Consider the following 21646-nt stretch of genomic DNA (forward strand, 5'->3'; position numbering starts at 1 on the left):
CTTCACACAGGGAGAACATGCAAACTTCACACAGACACAGGAAGGACTAAAAGGTGAGGTTGAACCATCTGAGGTCTCCTTGTTGTAGTGTGGATGTATCTTTTTAGGTCATTTTGCACAAACTAATATTATTATAGCATAGCCTCACCTCTTCTCTTTCTCTCCCTCGCCTCTCCTCTTTCAGTCCTTCACCCCTCCTCATTCTCTCCCTCACCTCTCCTCTTTCTCTCCCTCCCCTCTCTTTCTCTCCCTCACTTCTGCTCCTTCACTCCCCCTTACTCATTTCTCCTCCCTTCACTCCACTCTCTTCTCCTGTTCCTCCCCCTCTCCTCTTTACCCCCTCTGCTCCCTTCTCCCTCTTTCTCTCCTCTCCTCCTTCTCTCTTCTATTACTACTTCCCCTCTTTACCCTCAGAGGTACCCTCCCCCTATTTACCCTCTCAGAGGCAAGCTGAGCTCCGTCTCTTCTCTCTCTCTCTTCTCCTCTCCTCCCTCCTCCCCCTCTTTACCCCCGTAGAGGCAGGATAAGCTCCCTCTCTCCTTCTCTCCCTTATCTTCCTCCTCTTTACACCTTCAGAGGCAGGTTTGGCTCCCTCTCCCCCTCCCCTCCTTGCTCTCTCCTCCTTTCCTTGCTCTCTCCTCATTGCCTCCCTATCTCCTCCTTTCCTCCTTCTCTCCTCCTCCCCCTCTTTACCCCCTCAGAGGCAGGCTGAGCTGCATCTCTCCTCCTCCCTCCCTCCTACCTCTTTCCTCCTCTCCCTCCTCTTTACCCCTTCAAAGGTAGGTTTAGCTCCCTCTCCCCTTCCCCTCCTCACTCCCTCCTCCTTTCCTCGCTCTCTTTACCTTTACCTCCCTTTCTCCTCCTTCCTCCTTCTCTCCATCTCCCTCCTCCCCCTCTTTACCCCCCAGAGGCAGGCTAAGCTGTAAGCACAGATCCTGTTACATTACTCAGCTGCTGTTGCGTGACTTTAACAATGACTTCACTTTTTATTCATAAAATCACAAAACAAAACTTACGTAACTGTTTTGGTTTTGATGCTCCACTTTAACGTGCACTCATGATCTCTTATAGAAGGGTTAGGGTGGAGGGACAGAAAAGAGAGGAGGAGAATGGGAGAAGAGAGAGGGGGAGAGGGAGGGGAAGGAGAGAGAAAGACTAGGTGCAGAATGAGGACATCAAGAGAGGAAAGAGAGGGAGGGAGAAAAGAGTGACAGGAGGAAGGGCAGAGAGAGAAAGGGTGGAAGAGAGGAGTGGGAGAGTGAGGAGAAGACCAGGTGCAGAGAGAGGGGGAGATACAGAGAGGAAGAGAGTGAGAGGGAGGAGAGAGTTGTAATGTTGTATATATATAAACAGTGAGCGACAAGAGCAGATCACAGACTCACTTGTCAATCAAAGTCAACACACTCACTACTGTTGTGATTAACTGAACATTTGCACAGCATTACTCTGTTTAGCTTAGTCCTGGTTTGGTCCTAGTTTGGTCCTGGTTTAGTCCTGGTTTAGTCCTGGTTCAGTCCTAGTTTGGTCTGCACATGATCACTGTTGTCTAAGTCAGCAAAACAGGCTGAAGTTTGTCCCCTCCATATTTGGTTCACTTTTGACCTCCCCTTGAGTAAACACTGCAAAATGTAATATAGAGGGGTATTTTACTTCTATGTAGTATTAAATAGGGGGTATTTTACTTCTATGTAGTATTAAATAGGGGGTATTTTACTTCTGTGGGGTATTAGCTAACACATAACATATTTAGATCACCATGTTACCTTTTATTGCATGAAAATACAATGTTTACCCAAAACAACATATTAAGATGTTTTCTGAGTCTCCTACCTCTTTGCTCTCTGTGCTAAGTCACTGCCTCTTCAGGGCACTATCACAACACAATCAGCTGCATCCCACTAATGAAACTACTGCACATCACATCAGGTCTGTCAAGTTGCTGTTTACAGTTTTGTATCATTTTCAAGTTAACTTTAAGTTCAGTAGAGATAGGCAATTCTAGGGTTGAAATCATCCAAATTTTTCTAGTAAAGGTTTATGACTTTAAAAATACAGTGGAGCACTTCCTGTATTACCACATGACATCATAAGGTGGAACAGTGTTTTTTGTTTGAGAGAAGAGCTCAGCCTAAATATACAAGATTTGTGTGTTAAACATGTGTGAATGAAACAAAACACAACTCCAGGTATGTTTATGATTATAAGACAGATCAGAAAATAGTGGAAAATGGACTTTTAATAAATCTAATCCCTGTTATGTAATTGGGGCATGTATAGGATTTGGTAGATTCCCAGTTTGTCCCTCAGGCCGTTGCTCTCTGAATTCTGTAGAACTGCAGACTCACTGCAACGTGCTCCTGGAGTGTAGGTGTCTGAGTGCAGTGTCTATCTCCCACACTTAAACTGATCTGTCCAGACACGAGCGGAAGATTTAGAGGAAAAGCCTTGAGCGGTAAAGTTCAACAGTGAAGATGCAGAAGGTTCTAAAGTCTGACAATAAGTCAAAATGTGCACTCACATATGTCCAAATCCCGTGTGATTCATGACAATTATGAATAACTGTGGGATAAAGGATTAGACTTTGGTTTAGTCCTGGTTCAGTCCTGGTTCAGTCTTGGTTTAGTCCTGGTTTGGTCCTGGTTTAGACCTTTTATAACCCTGGTTTAGACCTTTTTTGGTCTAAACCTTTTTGGATTAGTTCAGTTGTGATCCTGGTTTAAAACTAGTTTAGTTCTGGTTTGGTCCTGGTTTAATTCTGGTTTGATCCTAGTTTAGTCTTGGATTAGTCCTGGTTTGGTCCTGGTTTAGTCCTGGTTTAAACTTGTTCTAGTTCTGGTTAAGGCCTTGTTTAGTTCTAGGTTAGTAGGTCAGGGTTTAGACCTTTTATAGTCCTGCTTTGATGCTGGTTTAGTCTTGGGTTAGTAGACCTTGTTTCCAGCTTTTATAGTCGTAGTTTAGACTTGGTTTAATCCTACATATAGATCTAGGTGTACCTGGTTTAGTTCTGGTTTAGTCCTAGATTAGTAGGTCGGGTTTAGACCTTTCATAATCCTGCTTTACTTCTGGTTTAGTCCAGGGTTACTAGGTAAGATTTAGACCTTTCATAATCCTGGTTTACTTCTGGTTTAGTCCTCAGTGACATACATTCCATTCTATTTTCCCACAGCCCAGTTCAGTGACAATAGCTCAGTTCTTGTAAAGGTGTGAAATGAATAAAGTATCTGGCAACTTCTCAAATATTTCCAAATGTGTTCATACAAGCAAAGGCTTTCATTTGAACTGCAGCCAGATCAGGTTTAATTTGACAAATTCTGACTTAACTGAACAGTACATGTGAACTGCAGCTATGTGCTAGAATCTCAATGATTCAGGGTTAAAAATGATTATGATAATGTCAAAGACTGTTTGTGTTTCAGTAAAGGTTAAATTAGTCAGAAACTTGTCAATCAAAGTCAGCGCATATTACTGTTCTGTTCAACTGAGCAGAAATGGAGATTTAAACAATATTAAAGTGCCCACATTACGCTGTTCGCTGATCTATTCTAATGTTGTTTCCTCATCACAAACATATTAGGAGTAGTGTTTTGTTGATCTGGTCTGGGCATGTTGTGCAAAGTAAAAGTGAGATAACAACAGGTAAGTGTTGCAAGAGTGAACAAATCATTTTACGTACCTTTAAGATCTGAATCATATTAAGCCCTATATTAGAGGGCCTGTGCCTGAATTTGCCTCATGTATTTGAGCAAAATGTGTCCTGCTCCAGTACATATTGTATAAACAGCTCTTGATGTCAAAATAAGTCCACTGTGTACTGTCTGTATCTAATTATAAAGCTTTTCATTGTCTGATAATCGGGAATTACATATTAGTTAGTTGTTGTTAACTTTACAGTGACGGCAAACTCCATTCTGAACTCTGGGAGTTGTGAAAAGTACTCATAAACTCAATGTGGTGAATAATTACGATGCTCTCAATGCATAAGTGAGGAACAACTTTGGACCACTGGAAACTGTCAAAAATGAACTATGTGTTTTTCACATTTCAAGACTGTAAAAATCTGGTACAGTACCTTTAATAATTCTATTTATGACAATAAATTGGGGAATCTTTGCACCCATTGGTACTTGTTAAAGGGCTATTAAATCTGGGTTTTCTGAGGAAGCTAATGTTGCAAAAGACATTGTGAAATAGTAAAATACCAAATCACTGTTTGTACTAGTTGGACTTACTTTCACTTTGAGCACAGTTGTTCCAGTAAGTAGGTGTGGTTTACTCCCCATATAAGGACATACAGGAAGGAAACGTGTTAAAACTTAAAATATCCTAAGCTTAAAATCACAGTTTCATTATTATTTTTGGGGGGAATTTTGATAATTTGATAATTACCATGCATGTATAATATACATGCAAACTCAATTTCATCGAGGGCTTCATCAGCAAAATGGTTCATCTCAAAACTGCAAAGATATAAAAGATATGTCTGTTTAACTGCGTAACTCCTGATAAAATGACATTTTAAGACAGTCATACATTTAAATTTACCTTGTCGCGGGCCACATAAAATGACATGGTGGGCCGCATTTGGCCCCCAGGCCTTGAGTTTGACACATGTAATGTTTAAAAGAGCTGCCTGATTTTTTTATTTTTTTATTTTATTTTATTTTTTCATGTATTTGAACTAAATGCGTCTTGCTCCAGTACAGATATACTGTATGAGCAGATCTTGAGGTCAAAATAAGTCACTGTGTACTGTCTGCATCTAATTATAGAGATAATTTCTTCTTTCTCCTTTCTGTGTGGAGTTTTGCATGTTTCTCCCTGTGTCTGGATGGGTTTCCTCAGGGTACTCCTGTTTCCCCCATCAACCAAAACATGAACGCCCTTCGAGACAACTGTTGTTGTGATTTTGGGCATTACAAAAATAAAATGAATTGAAAATGAATTGAATAATCAGGAAGTGTGTGTTTGCATCCTAGTGTGTCCCACTCCCCTCTGGAGAGTGTAACTGTTTCAGATGCCTGGCTGCTAACCACCCGGTGATGACTGGATCTCAGATGCCCCTGCCATACCCTGATCTTGTTCTTTGGACCAGGACCCTCTGCTTCCTTCACCTGGCTGGATGACCCAATACCTGGCTGGGATGAGCCCTACCCTACGGTGGATAGGCCTACCTCTGTCCCTTAGCTGAGTGAGCTCTGGCCCTACAGACTTGAACTCTATCTGCAAATGGATGCATATTAGTCCTGGACACATCTACGACACATCTACACCCATGGGAGGGGGAAGGTCTAGGACAGGGGATGTTATCCATTTGCTTGTTTTCTGCTGATTTTGTAACTTTCTGTTGGTTAAATCAGTGCTCTTGTTAAGCCCTAAGAGGCAACTGCTTTTGTAATTTGGGCCTTTACAAAAATAAATTGAATAGAATTGTTGTTGTTAGTATTACTGTGCTGGCTAAATTCCGCTCTGGTCTCTGAGAGTTGTGAAAAGTGCTTATAATCTCATTGTGGTGAATAATTAGGATTCGCTGAATGCATAAGGTAAAGTAATAATTATATTTTTCATGTTTTTAATACAGTAAAATTCAGGTACAGCACCTTTAATGTCAACTTTTACTTTGAGGTAAACTATCTAAACTAATCAAAAATATTGTAATCTGTCCATATAAGGTTATAACAGGAAGTACTCAAACTGCAGTGATGAAATGACTATGAGTATGTTCACATGTCTACTGTAACAGAATCAGAATTTTAATGATATGGTCATATTCATGAGAAGAGCAGAGGCCCTGCCCAAATATGTATCATCATGGAAACAATTTTATTAATGTTTAAACAAAGGAGCTGTCACAACATCACAGAAGCAAATATACACCAGTGTAAAGACTGTGAAATGACTGCAGGGCTCTTCTGAGTACCACCAGATCTAACCCATAACTATAATAGGACTATTCCAGGACTAATCTAGCACTTAACCAGGTCTAAAAGTGGACTACATCACTTCCACTGTAGTTCTAAACAGGAAATGATCCAAAGGAGGACAAAAAGTGAATAAAATGGATGCTGAATTAGGCCAACCCACAAACTGAAGAGCTGTTCAAGAACCACTGTTTGAGAAACACTGATTTAGTCTGAAGTCCACATGCTGACCTCTAGTCTTTGCTTCTAGAGCCTGTATCATGTGACTTTAAACTTTTAAAGCTGCACCATGTGACTTTCTCACCTGCTTCACTCCGGTGCTCTCTGTTGGATTGGCTCTACCCTGGTCCCCTGTGCAGCTCTTACCTCATGTTGTGACCATCTACAGCTCCAGGTCAAGTGTATGGAAAATCCCGGGAAAATCCCACATCCTCTAGGCTCTTTGCTGTGGTCTGACCAGCTCATGTTTCTGTGTTAAAGCTGACAACTACCTTTGAACTCCAGCCTTGACCCCACGACTCCAGCTGCTAACAGAGAGACGCTAACAGACCTTGCTAAGCTGAAAACTTCTGACCTCAGCTAATGCTAATCTTGAAAAAATCGAAACAGCAAACGTCCACTGTGGTGTAGAGAGAGTTGTGAAAAGTGCTTATAAACTCATCATGGTGAATAATTGGGAGGGTCTGAATGCTAAGTGAAAGATAAGTGAGAAATAACTTTGGACCACTGCAACAAAGACTTATAACATAAACACACAGGCTCAAAGAGGACGCCATGTCGTTTTGTGGTTGTTGCTTGTGGTTTGGACAAAATTGGTCATAAATAATCCCAGACTATTATAAAACTGTTATTAAACCGTTCCCTTTAAAGATATGTGCCAAGGACAAGGTTATGTAAAGCAGACAAAGAGAGAGAGACAGAGAGAGGGAGAGAGCAGGCATCGTCTGGGCACACCTTTAGAACATTAGAGCAAGAAAGACAGAGAGAGAGAGAGAGAGAGTGCATTGTGGTTTAAGGCAGGGCTGTGTGCATATATATATATATATATATATATGCACACAGTGACAGTAACACCAGAACACAATGCTAAACCACCATATTTCCAGTGATGGTCACTCTGTATGCAGGTTGTGTCCACTCTGGCTGTGGTCTGTGATTTGAAGTCTACAGAAGCTTGTGTAGATTAAAGTTGGCTTATGGTCAAATCTACATGGATGTGCCACACAGCTCCCTGATGCACTCAACAGCCAATCAGAACACTTAGGGTGTTTGCTGTGCCGTGCACCTTGGCCCAAAAGTAACTACCATAGAATTATAATAAATGAAAGGTGATCCCTAAATGGCATCATGTTGTTTTCAATTGCGTGTTCTCATAGGCACATGGGCCCAAAAATAATTTTCTCTTCTGCATTACATCCTCAATACGAACTAGCTCTTCTCACCATGTGACGTCAGAATCTGAACAACAGCAGTTTGAATTCACATAAAATCTGTCGTAACGGTGCGGATAGGACCAAAGGATGCAGACCAGAGCAGTTTTAACAGTGTTTATTTACAGCGGTGAAAATGCAGTCTTTAAACAGGTCACAAGAGCAGGTACAGGGACCGGGGGGCGGGAGACGGGTCAGGCGGGTGCGGTGCAGGTAGAGGCGGGCAGGACAGGACCAGGACGGGGATAGAAGCAGGTGCGGTACCAGGGCAGGCGGATCAGGCGAAGACCAGAGCGGGGAGCGGGTGACAAACCAGAGACCAGGACCGGACAGGAGACGAGACGAGCAGGAGACGAGACGAGCAGGAGACGAGACGAGCAGGAGACGAGACGAGCAGGAGACAAGACGAGCTGGAAGCGATACCGGGACTGGAACGTGGCGGCAGGAGCTGGGCGAGTAGAGGCAGGAATCTGGAGGGTGCATAAATCCAAATGAGCATTTGCCGGAAAGTACCATATAACAAAGCTTAGCAAGAAACATTCACGTTTTACACGCGGACGGTCTGGCACCGAGTGTAGACTGCCAAGCCTTCTTGTACTCAGCAGCAGGTGGTGGTGATTAGGCTGATGCACCCCAGGTGTGCACGGGAGGAGTCAGGCACTCCACCCAGCTCCAGACACACAGGTAGGGGAGGGGGAGAGAGCACGGGAGGACAGGGAAACTGACATCATGACAGTACCCCCCCCCTAAGGTCCACCTCCTGGTGGACCCCCAGGCTTGTCAGGATGAGCGCGGTGGAAGTCTCTCACCATGTCGGGGTCCAGAATGCGTGCCCTGGGCACCCAGGATCGCTCCTCCGGACCGTAACCCTCCCAATCGACGAGGTACTGGAGGCCCCTACCACGGCGACGAACGTCAATCAGGCGGCGGACGGTGAACGCCGGGTGGCCGTCAATGACTCGGGCGGGCGGTGGGGGATCGGCCGGAGGGCACAGGTCGCTGGTCCGGACTGGTTTAACCTGGGAGACGTGAAAGGTCGGATGAATCCGGAGAGACGGGGGTAACTGGAGGCGCACCGCCGATGGATTTATGATCCTCATGATCTTAAACGGTCCCAGGAATCGGGGGGACAGCTTACGGGAGTCCGTCTTCAGCGGGACCGTCTTGGCGGAGAGCCAAACCATCTGGCCAGGTTGGTATACGGGCGCCGGGACACGGTGGCGATCGGCCGTCGCCTTAGTGCGCGCTCCAGCCCGAAGAAGGGCCGCCCTGGCCTTCTTCCAGATCCGGCGACAGCGCTGGAGATGGCGCTGAACAGACGGGACGGCGAGGTCCCTCTCCTCCGTGGGAAAGAGAGGGGGTTGATATCCCAGCGATGCCTCGAAGGGGGACATACCAGTGGCGGAACTCACGAGGGAGTTGTGAGCGTACTCTATCCAGGGTAGGTGAGTACTCCAGGTCGCGGGGTTGGCGGAGGCTGTGCACCGTAGGGCCGACTCCAGGTCTTGGTTGGCCCGCTCCGTCTGCCCATTAGATTGTGGATGGAACCCGGACGTGAGGCTAACCGTGGCCCCCAAACTGTCGCAGAAAGACCGCCATACCTGAGAGGTGAATTGGGTCCCTCTGTCGGACACGATGTCCACCGGGATGCCGTGGAGTCGGAAGACATGACTGGTCAGCTGGTCGGCAGTTTCTTTGGCTGTGGGGAGCTTAGGCAGGGCAACGAAATGGGCGGCCTTGGAGAAGCGGTCCACAATGGTGAGAACCACCGTGTTCCCCTGGGAAGGGGGAAGGCCCGTCACGAAGTCCAAGGCGATGTGGGACCAAGGGCGACGAGGAACTGGGAGAGGATGCAAGAGACCAGAAGGGGGTGAGTGGGAGGCCTTGGCCCGAGCACATACCTGGCAGGCGGCGACATAAGCCCGGGTGTCTGTGTCCATCGTGGGCCACCAGAAGCGTCTCCTGAGGAGGGAGAGAGAGCGACCGGCACCAGGATGGCAGGCGAAACGGGAGGCATGGACCCACTGGAGCACCTGAGACCGGACAGAATCGGGAACAAACAGTTTATCTGGAGGGCCGTTACCTGGGTCGGGGTCGTTGGTCTGGGCCTCTCGGACGGTGTCCTCGATATCCCAATGGACCGCGGCCACCACACACGAGGAGGGGATAATTGTTTCTGCGGTGACCGGGCTATCCTCCAGGGCGAACTGGCGGGAGAGGGCATCCGGTTTGACGTTCCGAGATCCGGGGCGGTAGGTGAGGAGAAAGTTGAAGCGGCTGAAGAAGAGGGACCAACGAGCTTGACGGGGATTGAGGCGCCTGGCGGACTGGATGTACTCCAAGTTTTTATGGTCGGTCCAGACGATGAATGGTTGCTCCGCCCCTTCGAGCCAGTGGCGCCACTCCTCCAAGGCCAGCTTTACGGCAAGGAGCTCCCGATCCCCCACATCATAATTGACCTCGGCCGAGGACAATCGCCGGGAAAAGAAGGCGCAGGGACAGAGGCGGTTGTGGGGGTCGAACCTCTGCGAAAGCACGGCCCCCACTCCCGAGTCGGAGGCGTCGACCTCCACGATGAATTGCCGTGAAGGGTCGGGCTGGTGCAGGATGGGAGCGGAGGTAAATAGTCTCTTAAGCTTCTCGAAGGCTGTCTGCGCCTCAGGAGACCAGGCAAACGGCAAAGCAGGAGAGGTGAGTTTAGTTAAGGGCGAGATAACCCTACTAAAATCCCGGATGAAACGTCTATAAAAATTGGCAAAGCCGATAAATCTCTGGAGCTGTCTCCGGCTGGTAGGAACGGGCCACTCAGTGACAGCCTGGATCTTTTCAGGGTCAGCTCTTACTTGGCCCCGCCCCACAATGAAGCCCAAAAAGCTGACCTCCTCTGCGTGAAACTCGCATTTCTCAGCTTTCACGAACAGTTTATTCTCGAGGAGGCGCTGGAGAACCTGGCGAACGTGCTGATGATGCTCCTGGGGGGACCGCGAGAAAATCAAGATGTCATCCAAGTAAACAAAGACGAATCGGTTAAGGAAATCACGGAGCACATCGTTGATGAGGGCTTGGAATACGGCAGGGGCGTTGGTGAGACCGAAGGGCATAACCAAGTATTCGAAATGTCCCAGGGGTGTCTTGAAGGCCGTCTTCCATTCGTCTCCCTCCCTGATGCGCACCAGGTGGTACGCATTCCGCAAATCCAACTTTGAGAAGATGGTCGCACCGTGGAGGGGCGTAAATGCCGAGTCCAGTAAGGGAAGCGGGTATTTATTCTTTACGGTAATATTGTTCAGACCCCGGTAATCAATGCAAGGCCGCAGGGATTTGTCCTTCTTAGCCACAAAGAAGAACCCCGCTCCCACGGGTGAAGTGGACGGGCGGATGATTCCGGCAGCCAGGGACCCACGGATATAGTCCTCCATTGACTCGCGTTCAGGTTTAGACAGGTTATATAGCCTGCTAGATGGTAGTGGGGCACCCGGCAGGAGGTCAATGGCGCAGTCATATGGACGGTGGGGCGGTAAAGAGAGGGCCTTGCTCTTGCTAAAAACCTCCCCCAGGTCGTGATATTCAGCAGGCACCGAGGACAGATTGGGGGTGTCTGGGGACGGATCAGCGACAGGAACGGACCTCCCGGCCGGAGGGAGGGCGGACCGAAGGCACTTGGCGTGACAATCGGGACTCCAGCCCGAAACTCCGCCCCTGGCCCAATCGAAAACAGGGTTGTGGGCGCGTAGCCAGGGGTAACCAAGGACCAGAGGAGAAGCGGAGGAGGACAGGACATGAAACTGACGGTTCTCTTGGTGGTTGCCGGACAGAATCACGGTGACAGGTTCTGTGATGTGAGTGATGTGCCCCAGAAAACGTCCATTGAGCCCCTGGGCATTTAAGGGGCGTTCGAGGGGCTCCAGGTAGACCCCGAGCTGCTCCGCGACTTGGGCATCAATAAAGTCCCTCTCAGCCCCGGAGTCGATAAGGGCGGAAACGCATAAGGTCTCTGTGCGAACGCACAGGGTGGCGCTGAGCCGCAGTCTATTAGAAGAGTCCAGGATGTGTTGCTCGCCCACCAGTACTCCCAGCGCTACTGGTGGGCCCCCCCTTTTGGCCGAACTGGGCAAGTGACCACATAATGTCCGCGCTCACCGCAGTAGAGGCAAGCCCCGGCCAGACGACGCCTCCGTTGACGCTCCTCGGCCGACACAAGGGTCCTGTCGAGTTGCATGGGCTCATCCGGCGGGGGCGGGGCAGCGCGTGGCTCCGGCGGGACCGGTGACCGGCGTCTCTCTCGGCGACGAGCCCGTAGGCGGTTGTCTATACGGTGAGTGAGGGAGATGAGGGTCCGCAGGTCGGGGGGTTCGTCCCGGGAAACCAATTCATCTTTCAAAGTCTCGTTCAGGCCCCGCACAAACACAGCCCGCAGCGCGCTGTCCGTCCAGTCCAGCTCCGCCGCATGTGTCCAGAATTCAATGGAATAATCCGCTACCGTCCTGGAGCCCTGGCTGAGAGTCAATAACCGGGAGGCAGCATTGTCCTGGTAGTGCGGGTGGTCAAACACCAGCTTAAACGTGGACACAAATTCATTAAAATCCAGGCTATCCACAGACGTCTTCATTAGGCGCGCCTCTGCCCACTGGAGAGCTCTGCCCCGGAGTAATCCACATATATATCGGATCTTGGTGGCCCCCGAGCTGAAACGAGAAGGGCATTGCTGGAACATGAACTCGCACTGGAACAGGAATCCGCGACAGAGGTGAGGTTGTCCAGCATACGGCTCCGGATCCGTGCCTCTCGGCTCCGGGAGGCGTGGCGGCGCTCCAGCTGCAGCAGGCGGGGTGACGAGGAGCGCGGCCACCTGGTGGTTAAGCTGTGCCACCTGCTGGGACAATGTCTGATTTAGCTCCAATAGAGTTCGAATGGATTGTTCATGCTGACCCAGCACCGCCTCGGGGTGAGAGTGCGTCAGGCGGCGCGTCTGGTCCGGATCTGAGCCTGCTTGGTCCATAGTGGCCAGACCGTTCTGTCGTAACGGTGCGGATAGGACCAAAGGATGCAGACCAGAGCAGTTTTAACAGTGTTTATTTACAGCGGTGAAAATGCAGTCTTTAAACAGGTCACAAGAGCAGGTACAGGGACCGGGGGGCGGGAGACGGGTCAGGCGGGTGCGGTGCAGGTAGAGGCGGGCAGGACAGGACCAGGACGGGGATAGAAGCAGGTGCGGTACCAGGGCAGGCGGATCAGGCGAAGACCAGAGCGGGGAGCGGGTGACAAACCAGAGACCAGGACCGGACAGGAGACGAGACGAGCAGGAGACGAGACGAGCAGGAGACGAGACGAGCAGGAGACGAGACGAGCAGGAGACAAGACGAGCTGGAAGCGATACCGGGACTGGAACGTGGCGGCAGGAGCTGGGCGAGTAGAGGCAGGAATCTGGAGGGTGCATAAATCCAAATGAGCATTTGCCGGAAAGTACCATATAACAAAGCTTAGCAAGAAACATTCACGTTTTACACGCGGACGGTCTGGCACCGAGTGTAGACTGCCAAGCCTTCTTGTACTCAGCAGCAGGTGGTGGTGATTAGGCTGATGCACCCCAGGTGTGCACGGGAGGAGTCAGGCACTCCACCCAGCTCCAGACACACAGGTAGGGGAGGGGGAGAGAGCACGGGAGGACAGGGAAACTGACATCATGACAAAATCCATTTTATTCTAGGGGAGAATTCTTTTTGAGCCCAAGCTCCCGGGAGCTGCAGTATCTGGAGCAACCACTAGTTGATCTCGCTCTGGGACAGAGGGGTGTGTCCTATTATAGATCCATGGTTACTACTTGTTAAATTTCTGTCAAACGCAAAGGGCTGTGATTGGTTGACACACAAAGGCTATACAGAAAACTGATTAAAAACAGCGCGGAGCAGCTAAAGTTGGGCACAGAAGTGTTTGCATATGAGTTTAATATGATGTTTATTGTCACAGTAAGTAAATGCAAATTAAATAATTTGGATTCCCATAATGCGCCTGCACCCTGATTAGTTTGCAGCAGCTCATCTGGTTGAGATCTGTGTCAGGATGTCAGCTCTTAGCTGAGCAGGGCCTGACACTGGACTATAAATCAAGCTTTGGTAATCCTGGGTTGTTTATTGGAACTTTCTTTATGCTATCGATTAGCATTCTGCTAGTGCTACTACTACTACTTCTGCGACTACTACTACTGCTCCTCCTACTATTACTGCTACTACTACTGCTACTGCTACTGCTACTACTACTACTACTACTACTGCTACTACTACTATAACCAAAACCATGAGGTGTTTATCACACTCAGTCTGCAGTATAAACAGTTCCTTCTTCTCTGTAGTCCTACTCACATGTGGATACTCTCAGTCACAGGGACTCTAATGATGCTGTGCCAGACTGGTGTTTGGGTTGGGATTTGGGACCTGGGTCTGATCTTGGGTCTTGGGTCTTTGACCACACAGGGGTAGGACGTGCTTCAGGAGGCATAATTACAGAGGGGCCACATGAAGACGAAGGATTTAACTTTGGGGTTCATGTTTTCCTTTGAGTGAAATGTACAAGTTAAAGGTTTTATTTGTTCAACGTAAAAGACAAAAATGGTTGGAATGTTCCACAGTACAGCATTAAACTTATCTCGTAGTCATTTGATTACAGTTGTTGTTATCCATCAAAAATACCATGAAATACATGCATTCTAACTGTGAGTGGGCTTGCTTTTCCACAGATCTGACCTGGTCTGGTGGTGTCACCTGCTTATCTCCATGGAGATAGATAGGTTTAATACTATACTGTGAGGCATTCTAAGCAAAGCAGTAGCATCTTCATGGACAAACCTGATGTGCAGTAGTTCTGTTAGCGAGATGCATGATCATTGTGTGCTAATATCTCTCTGATGGGGGAGTGACTTAGTGCAGATTGTTTTGGGTGACTGTAGCATTGTCAAAAACAATAAAAGGTAACATGGTGATCTAAATAGTTTAGTGTTAGTGGTTAATACCCCAAAGAAGTAAAATATCCTCTCTTTAGTACCCAACAGAAATGTAATATTGTACACCCTCTTTAATATCCCATGGAAATAAAATACTCCCTCTTTAATGCCTCATATAAGTGCAATACTCCCTCTTTAATTTTTAAATCAAAGGGCCAGAATCCAGGACTAACTTTTTGAACCATTTTCTCTACAATAGGACTTGGATTTTTGATAATCTTTCCCAAGTCGCAACAAACATGTTTGTTCTATCATATAACCCACTCCATCTGTGTTTAGACTGTTTCACATCTCAAACAGCTCTAAATTTAACCTTTGTTTTATCTGAATCCAGGAAGTAAACCGCTCCCTCACTGAGAATGAGATCACCAAATCCCTCCTTCAGATCATAGTAAAACTCTGTAAACATGACAGGAACAGTGTTGCCAAGTCTGCTTCTTGTCAGAGACTTTGGGCAAATTGTGAATCGGGGGTTGTAAAAAAATATATTGTATTAGTGTAATCCAGTGTTCCCAGGGCTGTTTATAATGAGGTTAGCTCACACAGACCCACACGGCGCTTAGCTAACACAGGGGAGCGCTGTGATTGGTCCATTCACTGCAGTAAAACTTAAACTCATTATCTTTACTAGTATCAGCTATTCAAATGTTCTCAAAATTAATAAATATAGGGAATGATTTTGGCAAAGCAACAGTAACATGTGAGTCAAATGTGGGTCAAATATAAAAGACTTGATTATGTATTTTTTTTCCCCCCATGTATTAGTGCATAATGCCCCAGTACAGATATATTGCAGCTCTTGAGGTCAAAATAAGTCAGCTGTGTACTGTCTGCATCGAAATATAAAGTATAAAGCAAATCAAGAAGTGCATTGTCATCATGCTTGTTGTTGTTAGTATTACTGTAGTGTTGTCACAATAGTAAAATTTCAAATATGATACTAAATACTGGCCCTCAGTCGTCCAGCTAGGTTCCATAGTGGTCCATGAGCGTATAATAGTCTATGTGTCTTATACTTGTTCTGATACATCTTTCTAAATCTATTCAGGAAAGGTTAAATTCTGTCCTGTGAATGGGACTTTTTCAGTATCAATATCTGTGAAAAATGAGTATCTAGTTTTGATACTAATTTTACCAACAAACAATAAAACTCTGGTCTCAGAGTTGTAAATAGTGCTTATAAACTCATCCTGTTGAGTAAATACAATACATATAAGTCAGGAATAACTTTGGACCACTGTAGACTGTTTAAAATGAACTAGTTATTTTTTTCACGTTTTGAAACAGTAAACATCAGGTACAGAGACTTTAAAATAGAGAAAATATTGTCACTACTACTACTACTACTACTACTACTACTACTACTACTACTACTACTACTACTTTAAAAAATTTTATTCTATTTTATTATTGTGTCTTGCGTACAAAAAATGCCAAGCCCTTTAATGGCCTTGTAAGACACATTAACAAAATACAACAGGCCAGTGCCAGACGTGTGTTACAAAAAACAATAGACTTATTTAAACAAACTCATCTGCTGCTTCTTCCAGGCTTTACAGAGAAACTACTACTACTAGTAGTACTAAGCCACTACTAACATGTTTGGAGTTATTTACTACTATTACTACTACTACAACTACTAGGCTACTACTACTACTACTGCTGCTGCTACTAGGCTACTACTAACACATTTGGAGTTATTTACTATTATTACAACAACAACTACTACTACTGCGCTATGAGTGTGGTTGTAGACTTTGTCCTCGCCTCTCGCCCCTTCTCTCTCAGTACTCCTCTCTGTGAGTTATTTGTGTACAGTACTTTCTCTGTATATTAATGTTTATGTAAAATCCTCCCCCACACGGATCCTTCATGTGTGATGCTGTGTCTGTGTTCATATTATTCATGCTAATCCTCACTGTAGGACAATGGGAGCGTCTGTTAGCCTCCTCCAGCTTTAGCCACAATACATTCTTGTGCATATGCTAATGAACTACTCCTGCGGTTTAGTAGAAACAGCAAGCAGTAGTAGTGGCGGTAGTAGTAGTAGCAGTAATAGTCACAGTAGTAGTAGCAGTAGTAGTAGCACAATAGTAGTTGTGGTAGTAGAAGTAGCATACTTAGGCCTAATAGTATCAGTGAAAGGCTATTGAATATCTGAAAATAGTATGGTGCTTTCAACAATAGTTGTAGTAGCAATAACAATAAAAGTAGTAGTAGTAGTAGTAGTAGTAGTAGTAGTAGTAGTAGTAGTAGTAGTAGTAGTAGTAGTAGTAGTAGTAGCAGCAGTAGCAGTAGTAGTAGGAGTAGTAGTAGTAGTAGTTGTTGTAGTAGGAGTAGTAGTTGTAGTAGTAATAGTAGTATGTAGCAGCAGTAGCAGTAGTAGTAGTAGTAGTAGTAGTAGTAGTAGTAGTAGGAGTAGTAGTAGTAGTAGTTGTTGTTGTAGTAGGAGTAGGAGTGGTAGTAGTAGTTGTTGTAGTAGTAGTAATAGTAGTAGCAGTAGCAGCAGTAGTAGTAGTAGTAGTAGTAGTAGTTGTTGTTGTAGTAGTAGTAGTAATAGTAGTAGTAGCAGCAGTAGCAGTAGGAGTAGTAGTAGTAGTAGTAGTTGTTGTTGTTGTTTTTGTTGTAGTAATAATAGTAGTAGCAGTAGCAGTAGCAGTAGGAGTAGTAGTAGTAGTTGTTGTTGTTGTAGTAGTAGTAATAGTAGTAGTAGCAGCAGTAGCAGTAGCAGTAGGAGTAGTAGTAGTAGTTGTTGTTGTTGTAGTAGTAGTAATAGTAGTAGTAGCAGCAGTATCAGTAGTAGTAGGAGTAGTAGTAGATAGCTAACATCACAGGAGCTGGAGGGAAGTTCCCTGATCATTTTACCTGACCACACCCAGGACCTCACATTGTTTTATATCGATGGAGGAAACCAGAGAAGACCCACCAGACATAGCTAGAACATGCAAACTCCACCCAGACACAAGCAGAGCATGCAAACTCCACCCAGACACAAGGAGAACATGCAAACTCCACCCAGACACAAGGAGAACATGCAAACTCCACCCAGACATAAGGAGAACATGCAAACTCCACCCAGACATAAGGAGAGCATGCAAACTCCACCCAGGTACAAGAAGAACATGCAAACTCCACAGACACAAGGAGAACATGCAAACTCCACAGACACAAGGATAACATGCAAACTCCACCCAGACACAAGGAGAACATGCAAACTCCACCCAGACACAAGGAGAACATGCAAACTCCACCCAGACACAAGAAGAACATGCAAACTCCACCCAGGCACAAGAAGAACATGCAAACTCCACCCAGGCACAAGAAGAACATGCAAACTCCACACAGACACAAGAAGAACATGCAAACTCCACCCAGGCACAAGAAGAACATGCAAACTCCACCCAGGCACAAGAAGAACATGCAAACTCCACACAGACACAAGGAGAACATGCAAACTCCACACAGGAAGCTCCCACATGGTCCTCATGATACAAATCAGAGGCCTTTTGGTGTATTTTGGTGTGTTTTGGTGTGTTTTGGTGTGTTAACCACCAACCACCTGTGAGCCCTGAGGGGTCTCTCTCTCTCCCCTCACCCTCTCCCTCGCTCTCCCTCTTTCTCTCCCTCTTTCTCACCCTCTTTCACTTCACTCAGTCTCCAGGATTTCCTCAGTGGCAGACACTCTAGTTCTTTTTCTGTCGCTTTCTGTCTCACGTCTCTCAGTTACCAACACTTTATTTCTCTCTCTCTTTCTCCTTCTCTCTATCTTCTCTCTCAGTGACAGACACTTTAATTCTCTCTGTCTCTCTCTCACTCTTTCTTGGTCTCTTTTCTCCCTCTCTCCCTCTCTGTCTATGCTCTCAGTGACAGACAGAGTCTAAACCTGTTTGAATGGTTGGACTTGTTTTTTTGTTTGCACTGCTGCCTGATCCATTACAGCCTTGTGTGTTGTGGACAGACAGAGGTGTGTGCTAACACCTCCGTCCCACAGTGAGACATGTCAATCCTTCCAAACCATATCTTCTGTTGTATTCTCAAGCGGGTTGGGCGTTTCTGTGTTTATTCTGCTAACCTGGGTTTTTGCTGATCAACCTAAACTTTGCAATAATCCAGTGTTTCTCAAAATTGTGTACACATGGCCTTGTCAATTTGAGGGGTTGCAAAGTCCCTAACCCCTAACCCTAACACCTAAACCCTAACCCTTAAAGCTAAGCCCTAAACCCTTAACCCTAATCCCAAATCCTAACATTAAACCCTAACCCTTAAAGCTAAGCCCTAATACTCATGTGTCCACATACTGGTTGGTCAGGTTACACAACAACACTGACAAGGTGGCACTGATTGTAACATTGATACTTGCAATGACATCACACTGGGGGTGTTCTACATGTATCTCTATGGTTGAATATTCAGCAATTATCATAACTGCCAATAACTGTCAAAAATGTTTTAGGATTCTCTGAAAACTTAAGAAAAAATACAAAATGTATTTAAATAGCACATTTCCAAGAGCCTGTGTTCATGGCCCTGTTTAGGTGTTTGATTTTCAACAAAAAGTTGAGTGGCTAACTGAAAAAATTGTTGGCTAATGCTAGCTAATCATTATGGTCAGATTGTGTTAATACAAAGCTCACATTAAAGTTTAACTTGATTAACGGAGCTTCTGACACAGCAGTGCCTACAGTTAGCATCACACCCCAAGAGAATATGGATGACATCAGCTGAGAAGTATCAATGGGATTATCAGGAATCTGCTGTGTGTTTCTTAATTGTTGATACTTGTAGGATTTGGCAGCATCGCATAGTCATTTTGGTACAAATGAAAAAAAGGTCTGCTCGCTAGTGTGATGTGCAGCTGTCCATAAAAGAGACTGACAGCATGATGTTTACAGCAACATCAGCTGCTACTGCGCACTGCTGTTTTCTAACGCGGAAGTCAGTGGACTTGTTTCTTTTATTACATATACGATTATTACGATTTAAAATGTGCAAATTATTACATAATGATCCAGTGGTGTCATAGATTATAACTATAGAGCCCACACAAGCACAATAGGTCTTCTTTAAGACTAGTTTGTCCTTCTGTAGATGCTAACATGAGGATGGCTTCTCCAGCTGCTGTTTTGGTAACTCTGATGTAAATGTCTCTCAGTGAAATCTGCTGTTTAAGGACAAGTTTGGATCAAAACAAACCAGGCCGCGGTGACAGAACCAGGAACCACGTTGCTCTGCTTGGATTCAAAATTATGGATGTAAAAAGTGTTTCATCTCTGAAGCTTATGCAGGGACTTTGGATCTTAAGATAAAATAGAGAAATTGAGTTTATAACCAGTGAAGCCAAACCTGTTTCAGTTACAGAAAGAGGAGAATAATTTCCGTACTCTAAAGAAATGCAAAGAAGTATAGCAGGTGAATGTAAACTGCAAATTAAATCTGCTGTCCCCGATTTCAAACCATGAGTCCTGCCTGACTCTCTAATTTTGTACTATGACACAGAAATAACTGTCTTGGACACTATAAGGACTATATTACACTATAGTTATAGGACCTTTGGCTCTTTTATGGCAGCCAACTCTTTTGGATCTGTTCATTTCAAAGAGCTGTTCAAAAGACTGACTCTTTTAGTATTTATTTACATGACAGAAACAATGTGAGAATTAATTTTAAGTACAAATTAATCAGAGAAAGATGAACAAGGCTCAGATGTGTTTAAAATGGTTCAAACTAAGAGTGGGAGTGTTTTACCCTTTGGAATGATCCAGAATCTGAATTAAAGGTTGCATTACAATAATAATAATAATTAAAAACATAACTGTTATCATGATGTCAAGTCTGTTTTTCATGCTCACCTTTCTCCCTCATGTTGCCTCTTCTGTTTTTAAGCTGGTTCTTTCATCAGAGTTAATCGGTGTAAAAATGCATAAACGCTAGAAAGAAAATGATTTGGCTCTTTTTAAAAAATTTATGTAAAGTGAATTGAGCTGATGGAGCTGGAAGCGTGCCCAGCTTTCACCAAATGTGTGCTCGTCCTCTGACCCAAAGGGCCGCAGATCTGTCCACCACATATTTGTGGTACATTTGAGTTGGGAAAAAGGCATAAGAGTTACTTATTACTTACCCTTATGTATTTTCTGCTTACTTTCCTACTACCCTCTCCAAACCTTTACTAAAAAAGCAAACAGCCTCTCTCTCATAAAGACTGATATTCACATTTGAGTTTGCTGATTGTGACTGCACTCTGAGCCAGAGTTCAGTATTTGTGTTCACTCTGTATCTACTCCAGCTGAACAGTGAATCTCCATTAGTAAAGAACATTTTGGTTAGTCCTAAAATGACTGGAGACACTCTGGGATGTCTCAGTTTAAAATAGGTGATTCCTAATGTTACTTTTGGTCTATCTCTTCTCCACTTAAGCCAGAACTATAAATCAGTTGTGTAGCCTCCCTCCTGTTTCCAGAGCAGTGAGTCATGGGTTAGAGGAGGGTTGAAGAATGGTCAAATGCAGAGGACTAGTTTCTCTAATGGAAGAAGAAATCTTGTTTCAATTAACTTTATTATTAACTAATCAAATCTGAAGGAAAGAATAATGTTATAAAACTTTAGACAAAACGTAAAAAGAAATATTTGTCTAGTAGAACTAAAAGTCAAAATTTAAATCAGACTTATTCTACAAAATGGAGCCTCTAAAGTTGTATTTGGAGTGGTTATTTTTAAAGTAGCATTTTGCCAATCTACCCAATTTTCCCCTCCACTTGTACAACTCCAATTCCAATGAAATTGGGACACTGTGTAAAACTTAAAAATACAGAATACAATGATTTGCAAATCCTGTTCAACCTATATTGAACTGAATAAACTACAAAGACATGATATTTAATGTTCAAACTGATAAACTATATTGTTTTTATGCAAATATTCACTCATTTTCAATTGGATGTCTGCAACATTTTCCAATAAAGCTGGGATAGGGACATGTTTACCACTGTGTTATATCACCTTTCCTTTTAACATCAATCAATAAGCGTTTGGGAACTGAGGACACTAACTGTTGAAGCTTTGCAGGAGGAATCCTTTCCCAATCTCGCTGAATGTACAACTTCAGTTGCTCAGCAATCCACGGTCTCTATTGTCGTATTTTGCGCTTCATGATGCACCACACATTAATTATTTTTTTATTAATTAATTAATTAAATGTCGGGACTGCAGGCAGGCCAGTCTAGTACCCACACTCTTTTACTACGAAGCCACACTGTTGTAACACGTGCAGAATGTGGCTTGGTATTGTCTTGCTGAAATAAGCA

This window comes from Periophthalmus magnuspinnatus, chromosome 12 (genome assembly GCF_009829125.3).
Source record: "Periophthalmus magnuspinnatus isolate fPerMag1 chromosome 12, fPerMag1.2.pri, whole genome shotgun sequence".
Classification (NCBI taxonomy): domain Eukaryota; kingdom Metazoa; phylum Chordata; class Actinopteri; order Gobiiformes; family Gobiidae; genus Periophthalmus; species Periophthalmus magnuspinnatus.